Raw genomic sequence first — 9,379 nt, forward strand, 5'->3', positions numbered from 1 at the left:
CTGTCTTCAGTCACACATTCCCAAATCTGATACATTGAAAGAACTACAACTTTGCCACTCTGAAGTCCAAAGTTTGCTTTTCTGGAAATCTGATCTAAAAACACAAATATATCATGAAGAACCATTATTAACTATAAGTAGAGAGCAAAGAGAGAGATGCTTGTATCCACTGCAGAAACTTTGTTTTCCCCCTCAGCTCTACTTATGGACAGTACAGCGCATTTATCCATGCATAGAAAGAACTGTATGTTGCAATCATTCTGAGACTCCCCTCTGTCCAAGCTTTGAAGCTTCACCGTTGCTTCTCCTTCAAGTAAAATTTTCATTTATCTTCCAAATCTAACCACAGAGTTGGCTTCATGAGGATGTGATCTGTGCTCAGAAGGGCTGCGTGCTTGGTTTAATGCTCTGTTGTAGCAGTTCTAAAATTCTCAATTTTTCTCTTTGAACTTGCGTTTTGCAAGTGAAGTGTGACGGGCACACATGTGGTGGAGGATGGACGCTCAGTGTGCCTGTCCACCTATTCTGCAGGCCCCATTCCAGTAGAGCATTTGCAAGGGAAACAAGAGCACAGAGTCCCAGTGGCCCCAAACTGTGTGGGAGTCAGTGTGACTAAAAGAGAGGACAAAGTAAGTGTGGTATATCTTGTGGCTGAGGAAGCAGAAACACCAACAGCCGGGAGATGCCAAACTTTTTGTTCCAACCAGAACTTGTTTTGGACTCTTAAAGAAGGCAATGCCTTGTCAGACGCTAATGCCATGGAATCCTAATGTCTTCACTCTCCTCGTGTTACCTCCCTGCATTAGCTAAGCACCTGTAGATGGAACGTCCCACGGCCCTTTTTCCTCTAGGACTTTCCTTACCCAACAGTAAACCGGAGGTACAGAACATCAGTAGAATGAGTGCTTCAAGAAGCACTTTTTCTAAAAGCAGCTGAGTTCATTCTGAACAGCATTCTCACCATTCTGGCAAGGATGCAATACATATGCATGTACGGGCTATGAAATCAGGATTGTGTCATTTTGACGACTCCACATACACGTTAAATGCTCTAAAAATAGGCAACGAAAGCTGGCCTTGCACAACATAAAGATGGATGGAAAAATTCATACTAATAATTAAATTTTTAATTTTCCTTTAGTTTGAGTGGCATGAACTAGAGGACAGAAGCACCATGACGAGTCAAGAGAGGAATCACAAAAGAAAGGAAAAGCTCTGTACCTGAATGACCTTTTTTTTTTCCTGTTTTTGGAACAAGGCCCGCCTGCATTTTTATTTCGCACTGACTTCCTAACTTGTGAGAGTCCTGACTAACCACGTATGTGTCAGACAGAATTATAGTGGGTGGCTCTACTTTGCTGCTTTCCATAAAATTAATAATATAAAAGTTGTGAATGTAGCTCCAACTCCATGTTAACTAATGAAAAGTCAAGATGGTTATTCATTTCAAAAGCTGAAATTTGCCCTTTTGCGTTGTACTGACTTGGCCTTTTTAACCTCTGTAGTGCATTCTTTGATTCCTTCACCACCTCACCCCCTGTTATGTGGTTTCAAAGCACATTACAATATTCATCGAAATCTGCTTCATCTTCTTTTCTTTGTTCTTGTTATTGAGCGAGGGAATCCTGTGAGATCCAGAAGGGAACTGAACTACAGAGGGGGCTGCCTTCCTCCCAGAGTTCATCCACGCCTGCTCCCCAGAAACTGTCCAGCAGGCAGGATGCTTGTTCACTACCAGTGTAGGAGGAAGACAGTGTGCACCCGGCATAAACCGTTGTCCATCAGTGACGCATTTGTGTGGATGTGCAATTTATTTATTCCAGATTTCAGGAATCTCAGTCAATCCCTTCCCCTGCCCATTTCTCATGGGCTGGGGTAATCCCAAACCAAAGCCTTCTGCATTCTTGAATCTGTAGACTCCAAACTGCAGCAGATTCTTTCTCCTAACCTGGAAGACTGCTCCCTCCTACATCTCTGTCTCTCTAAATGTCAAACCTGGTCCTCTGACTCAGGGGCTCAGCCTGGCTTGAAACCTCTCCAGCTTTGTCCTGATGCCTATCTGAGGTCAGCTTTGCCTGTGGAACTTGAGGATATGATCCAACTCTGCAGGCCAGTAAATATCCCAGTGGTGAATTTAGGTATCATCTACCTCGAAGGTGCGCTGCAGGCAGGGAAGTGAGGTACTGAACCAGGTGAGAATGAAAATAAGGTTGAGCAAGAAGGAAGATGGAAGTCATTAAGGAGTCTTTTCATAATTTACTCTGTCATTCAGTTACTCAATTTTTTTTGTTTTTGTTTTTGCTTTTTGGGAGTTGATTTCTTTTTTTTGGCAGTTCTATTTTTTATTGAAGTACAGTTGATGTACAATGTTTCAGGTGTACAACAAGTGATTCAGTTTTCATACACATATATATTCTTTTTCAGATTCTTTTCTATTATAGGTTATTACAAGATATTGAAGTCCTCAAGTATTTATCAGGTGACTACGAGGTTGTCTAGTTTAGGAACATCATGGTGAGGAGATAAAAACCAAAAAACCAAAAAATGTCTTCATGGGATTTACAGTTTCATTCTATCAGATGTTCAAATTGAAGACACAATACATTCTGCACATGCATTTTTTAACTTGTATTTCTACTCCGTACGTGTGGGAAAGAGTGACTATAAGAACTAAAACCAGGAAAGCAAAACAAAAGCCCATGGGGCTAAGCCAGAAGGCTTACTATGTGAATTTCTCCTTGGAGGACCTCGCTCGAAAAGGAGAGATTTAAGTTCCAGTTTTAAGAAAGGATTTACTTCATGATTCCATTTAGTGAAATGGTTGAAAAAGTCTGAAGGAATGAATAAAAGCATTTTAAGAGAGTCATGGCAGCATCCTTAATGGGAAAAAAAAAGAGAAAGAAGAAGAAGCAGCAGCAAGCTCTCATCACATCATTAGTTATCATTAGTTATCATTTTGGCTTCTCAGTATCCAAGCTCCTTCCCTACGTTTTTGGAATCTCTCATCGTGCAAGTTTTGGTGGAATCAGTCTGAGCATTTTCAATGCCTTTGAAGGAAGCCCTTTGTGTGCAGAAAAGGTTGTTCAAAAGACAACCTTTTTAAAAAGAATTAATAAGTAATTATTAAAAATTCAAATCCCAAACCTTAATTCATCCTTAAACTTTAAATTCAAATTATGGATCTTATTATTTTATTTATTAATCAACACATTTTTGGCTAACAGTTTCTGAGGCAGCCTGTGGCAACTCTTTGGTCTTACTTATAAATTTGATTCATCATGCTCCTTGAAACAATTTTAACTAAATTTATAAATTTAGCTTTGCTGGTTTTCTTTTTAGGTACTCTTTTCCTGACTGAGCGAAAAATCTCAAATGTGCAGTAAATTTTGCATGACTCGCACATAAATATTATTAAAGTAACTTCTCAGATAAATTGATTCAGAGCCTGGATCTAAGTTTTGCTGCCAGGGAAAAGGCTTTCTAAGAAATTCAAACATTTCACCTTAGTAGAGGCATTTCCTAGTAGGAAGAAATGATTAGAGAATCATTTTAGACTGAATTTTTTTTTTTTTTTTAATTCTGGCTAAGGAGACTGTAAGACTGGATAAACAGTGATTAGGGTCCTGAGGCATATCACCAGGTTAAAGTGATCTGGGGTGTTCCTAGAAGAGATTCTTAAGCTAATTAATGCCTATCAGAAAACTGTTCAAGCATTTCATCATGTATGTTAATTATCTCCCAGAGGGGCTAATGATCACCTCACACCACAAAGTTCTCCCTCATCCCAGGACTGGAATAATTCTTTCTCAAGATGGCGACTCTTGCATTAACATGCATGCTCTAGTATCACAGTAAATTTCAACTTAAAATTTCAACCAAGTAAATTATGCAATTAAACATGTTTTAATTTGAGTTACTCTATCAGAGCAATTGTCTTTGATACAAACATTTAACATGCTAAATTGCACAGAATCTATTCTAACACAGAAGGGTTAATACTACCAGTTTGATTCCCCTAAGTGTTTCCATAGAGGATTAGATCTTTCCAGGGTTAAAAGTCCTTATGTGCTAGAGAGACACTAGTCCTGCTGACTTAGGCTATTTACTGAGCAGAGAACTCAGCTGAGCTTGAGATGTGGCGTTTTATATGCACAGGAATTCTTTTCCCCCATAATACTTCCTGAGTCCCTTTTCATAGTCACTATGTCCAAATCTTTGAGTGTTTTGCTCTCCTAGGTGACACGGTCCATGTCCCCAAATTTAAAACTTAGAATTACCTAATTCTTCCATCCACCAGTGAAGGTCTGAAAGCTCCAAGACTATGGGTAACTTTGTTAAGTGGTGTTGCGTTTCTTTGGCTCTTATATATTGAATAACTTTCTAATAGAGTCTTTTCATGGTCCAACCTGGCAGCATCCGGCAGCACTGGAGCAGAAGCAGTGGTGCTGGAAGCACAGATGTCCTGGCTGCAATCCTGTCTGTGTGCGGCGGTGACGGCTGTGGCATCCACACGAGTGTGCATGGCCTTGCGGTAATTCCTGCCTGAGCTACCTTTGGTTCCTGATCATTTTTCAGGACTGACTCTCCATCTCGATAGTTCCTAATAGACTTCCAATATATTAACTTTATGCTTAGCTATTTGCAGTCAAGAACTCTCATATGTAAAATTTTGCTTGAAGTAGAAAAGCTTCATGAAAACTCAGTTGATAACATTTGGGTTTAGTGAAACAATAACAATTTGTACGTAGGTATTTCTTTAAATCACATTCTAACTAAGGTGCCATTTTAAAGCATTTTATACTAAAAGTTAATCTGTTGCCTCAATATACGATAAATATGTGTAAAACCTGGAATATGCATAACAAATTGCTGAAAGCGATTACCTTTGTGTGATGGAATTATAAATGTCTTTTTTCCCTACTTGTGTGTATTTCCCAATTTCCTACAGTAAGTATTTACTACCTAGGTAATTTTTAATGTTTTAAAGTTGTAGAAAACAGTGTTTATAAGTTGAATATTATTATTGCTTTTTAAACAAATGCTTATAAGTGTCAACATTATCCATATAAGCTGTTGCAACCAGTATCTGAATGATAGACACAAGACCTAGGAGAAGTTAATTGGCATCTCTAGGGCAACCATGGAAACCCAAATGTGAGGAACAGTGCCAAAATCTCATAAGGCTTTTCCTTAAAACTGTGAAATAATAAATTGCCTTGTCCCATTATTTTGAGTTATCTTAAATTTGTTCCGTGTTTTTAGACAATGATCATTGTTTCTTAATTATTCATATGTACTTATACAAACTATCAGAAATAGCACTGTATAAGAAACACGGTACTTATATTATTTTAACCTGTATTTCATTGTTCAACCAACCCTTAAGCTTCTGGTTCACTATTATTACCTGAGTAGAGTATTCTCCTTGGAAATTTAATCTGAGAAGTGAATGTCAGACAGGAAGTGAGACTGATGCGTAGAGACACTGACAAACCGAACGTGAGGGATAACACTGTAAAATATCTCAGGAAAACAGCACCACTGAACTAGCATTTAAAACTATAAATGTATCTCTAAGCCCTGCTTTAGCTGCAATCCACACATTGTGATATGTCAAATATTCATCAGCATTTAGTCCAAGACGATCTCTAATTTCAATTATAATTTCCTATTTGACTTATAAATTATATGGACTTCAGGCAGCTGAGTAAATTGAAAAATGTAACATTAGCCACTAGCTGTCTATTTTCTCCTGAAATAATTATAAGCTTAAGGAACTTCTAACCGATGGTCCAATGGGATTCAACGTGGCGTCCCCAAAAGTAACTGATCAGTTTATCTGGTGCAGGACGACTGGCCAACAATTCTACACTTCCCCATAACTGTCCATTTTACGTTTTCTGTTTTGAAACAAGAGCTTCTGGCTGTTAACGTCCCCAGCATTGGAGCTTTCTGGACTGCTGTGTTCTGCTCTCGGCTCTGGGACTGGCTGACTCTGTGACTGGGGGCAGGCCACTTCCTCATTCTTGGTCTCTGCTTCCTTTTTTAGAAGATCCCCAAGTTTCTGTTGTCACCTGGAGCAAACACCTTACAGTGTAGGGTTTTAGGATTTCCTCGCAATGGAGGAGATGCAAGTTCCTGCAACGTGGTGTGGAGGCAAGGAGAATTACCCAAGGCCTTGTAGTTTACCCTGCACCCAAGAGGACAGCTTATCCAAATGACCTTCCCCCACCCCTCCCCCAAAGAGGCCTTCCCCCTCCCCTGTGGACCTTGCGCTATGCGGAGCACCAGCTGAGGCCCCCTGGGCGGGGTGTCATGGCAGCAGTGGCCGGTAGCAGGTAGGGTGTGAGAATCTCTAGTTAAGACACTTCCCTCAGATGCCAGGGCCCTGGGAATAGACCCAAGTCCTGGGTGTAGTCAGCCCATAGCCGATCCTGTTTGCGTTCTGGCCAGACACAATTTCAGCAGGCATGGAGATTACAGACTGCAAAGGAATTCACACATTTGCTCTTTTAAGCATTCGTAACACAAAAGTGACCATAACCAATTGGAATAAAAGGTCAGTTTTGTCATTCCTTTCCTGAATACAGAATTGGGTAATGGTTTAAGCCACTGTGATTCTTTTTTAAACACACTTTTTATTTTAGGAGAGTTTTAGATTTACAGAAAAAAACACGCAGCTCATAGCAAGTTCCCATATACTTCACACACAATTTCCTGGATTATTATCACCTGTCATTAGGGCGGTACAACTTTCACAATTAATGAACCAATATTGATATATGGCTGCTCCTTGAACAACATGGTCTGAACAGTGCAGATCCAATCATACTTGGATTTTTTTTTTCTGATAAAGACAGTACCTGTATTTTCATTTCACAGATCTTTCAAATAACTAAGTATGTGGAAAAGGTTGTGTTCGATTAGATCACAATATGTGGGATTAAAAGAACTAGGGTTTGAGTCCTGATTCCATCCAAACTTTCAGCTTCCTGCCTTTGGGTGAGTCACTTATCATTCCTTTGTTTTTGAGGCAGAAATAGTACGTGGATTTTTCACTGTGCGGAGGTCTGCCACACAACCCCCACACTGTTCAAGACTCACCTATATCTTACGAGGTAAAGTCCATACTTCTTCAGATTTCCTTAGTTGTCACTCCTTCCCTTTTCATGTTTTAAAAAAATGTTTGTTTCCTTCTTTTGTTTCACCCAGGACAGCATATTACACTTAGATGCCGTGTCTCCTTAGTGTCTCTGTTGATTAGGATTTAAGATGGAGTTGAAAATATCCTTGCTTGGAAGCAGGCATCTCTGAGGTCTCCTCTGACTCCAAAAGTTGTGATTTTATCTAGTGCCTGGGCAACCTGTGGGAACGAGGGTCTCTGGGACGGGTCTCAGTTTGATGTTGACAGTGCTTGTGTTATGCTCAAGATGCCTTTGGGCAACAGATAAAAACAATACTCCAACAGTGTCTCAAGTCTTGAAGTTCTTAGGAGACGTTAGGGGCATCCAAGCCAGACACACAACTTGGAAGCCGCAGGCACAAAGAAAACAAGAATGCCTTTCTGTCATGATACTCTGTTTTACTAGCGCATCCGACCTTCATTCAGTGCTGCAGAGAATTTTATCCTGTTAAAATAAGACAGCTGAGTAAGGCAGTTATGTTGACACAGATGGACCTGGCATATGAATGTATTTTTTTTTCTAAAGTCTCTGTTTTTATTATCATTGCTGGCTATCTGAAATATTTGGAATGAGAACCATCTCCAGTCAAATGTTGCTGGTATTACACATTGTGTAATAACTTGCAAAGAATGAGCTCGTGTTGGTATGAGAGACAGGGTGCATTTGTGCTGCTTCCTCCTGGTGGTCTGTAGGCAGAGCTGATGCTGATTCTGAAAAAACATTCATAGGGTTAGGGGTCACTGTGAGGATTTACGAAATAGGCACAGATCAAAAGCATGTCAGTGTCATTTTGCAAAACGGCAAATTTTGAATTAGAAACATGAGTGAATGTCAACTCTCATGTATACCTGGACTACCTCTGATTCATCACATATGCTTTTGATAACACACACACACACACACACACACACACATGCACAATATGTGTGTGCGTGTGTGTGTCTGTCTACAGGTATAGTTTTGTTTGTTTGTTCGTTCTAATGACCACTCATTGAACACTCACCTATGCCCAGCACTGTGCTAAATGTACTATTTGAGTTATCTTATTTAAGCTTCCCTGCAATCCTGAGTGGGGGTGTCACTCCTTGTCACTGATGTCAGGGGAATAAAGCCAATTACCTCATTATCTCAGATCTAGAATAAGACAGAGCCTAGATCAGAGCCTAGACCCAGTTAAAGAACTGCCTGGGCTTTGACCAAACAGGTGACTTAATCCTTCTAGCACAGTGTTCATGTACTGGGTGTGTGTCCTGAGTTAACGCAGTGACTTTCCAAGGTCTGCCCAGGCACAGGTAGTTGTAATGAATCAATGTCCCAATCCTTGACTCTTCCTTCTGGATTCTTTCCTAAAACTGACGTGCCCAAGACAGCATCGGCTGTTGAGGCATCTTGAAGGTTCTCCTCGTCCACCCCCACCCCCTTTCCAACAATGCTTAGCCCCTCCCTGCTAGAAAGACACACTTAATCCGTCTCAGATCTCCTGGACCTGAGTTGTCAGCTCTTGTCTTTTCTTTAGTGGTTACACTGATGGTTGTTCATGATTTTCCCAGATACTGGTTTATTCTTTCTAACTTTGATGGACAATTTTTCCTAACAGAGAATAGATCGATAATTCTAGGAAGTGTTTAAAACATTTAGTTGTCTCTTGTAATCACTGTGCTTCTGTTTTTTCTTTTTCTTTTCTTTTTCCACACTGAAAATAGAAAAGAAAAAAAAATTGAAAAACAAACTTCATGCTGCATGAGATTTGGACCTTAACAAATCTAGTAACTGCTTCCTGCCCCTGAATCAGGATGGTTGCCTTCGGGACATGTCGCTTACTTCCCAGCTGGTCAGCTCAGCCTGGAATACAGTAGTTCCACATGGGAAAGGACAGAATTTTTAAAAAGATTTTAGCAAGTCCTAGAAGATGTTTTTATTGCTTTTAATTTTCTGCTCTGGGACAGCTCATTCTTAAAAGGGATAAATACTTTTCTTTTGAATATTTTAGAACATACTCAAAATAAACACAAATCCAAACAAACAAAATACCTTATCTGTATTTCTAGGATTGATTCAGTCCTTCCCTTACAATCTCTCTGGTACTTGTGCGCTGCTAACATCCGGGCTAACCCACCCTCCACATTAGCAGACCCCTTTTTTAAAAGCACCACCAATTAGAGTGCACTTCCAACCTTTCGTGCTCCTATCTCAGT

This window comes from Camelus dromedarius, chromosome 4 (assembly GCF_036321535.1).
Source record: "Camelus dromedarius isolate mCamDro1 chromosome 4, mCamDro1.pat, whole genome shotgun sequence".
In the NCBI taxonomy this organism is placed as follows: domain Eukaryota; kingdom Metazoa; phylum Chordata; class Mammalia; order Artiodactyla; family Camelidae; genus Camelus; species Camelus dromedarius.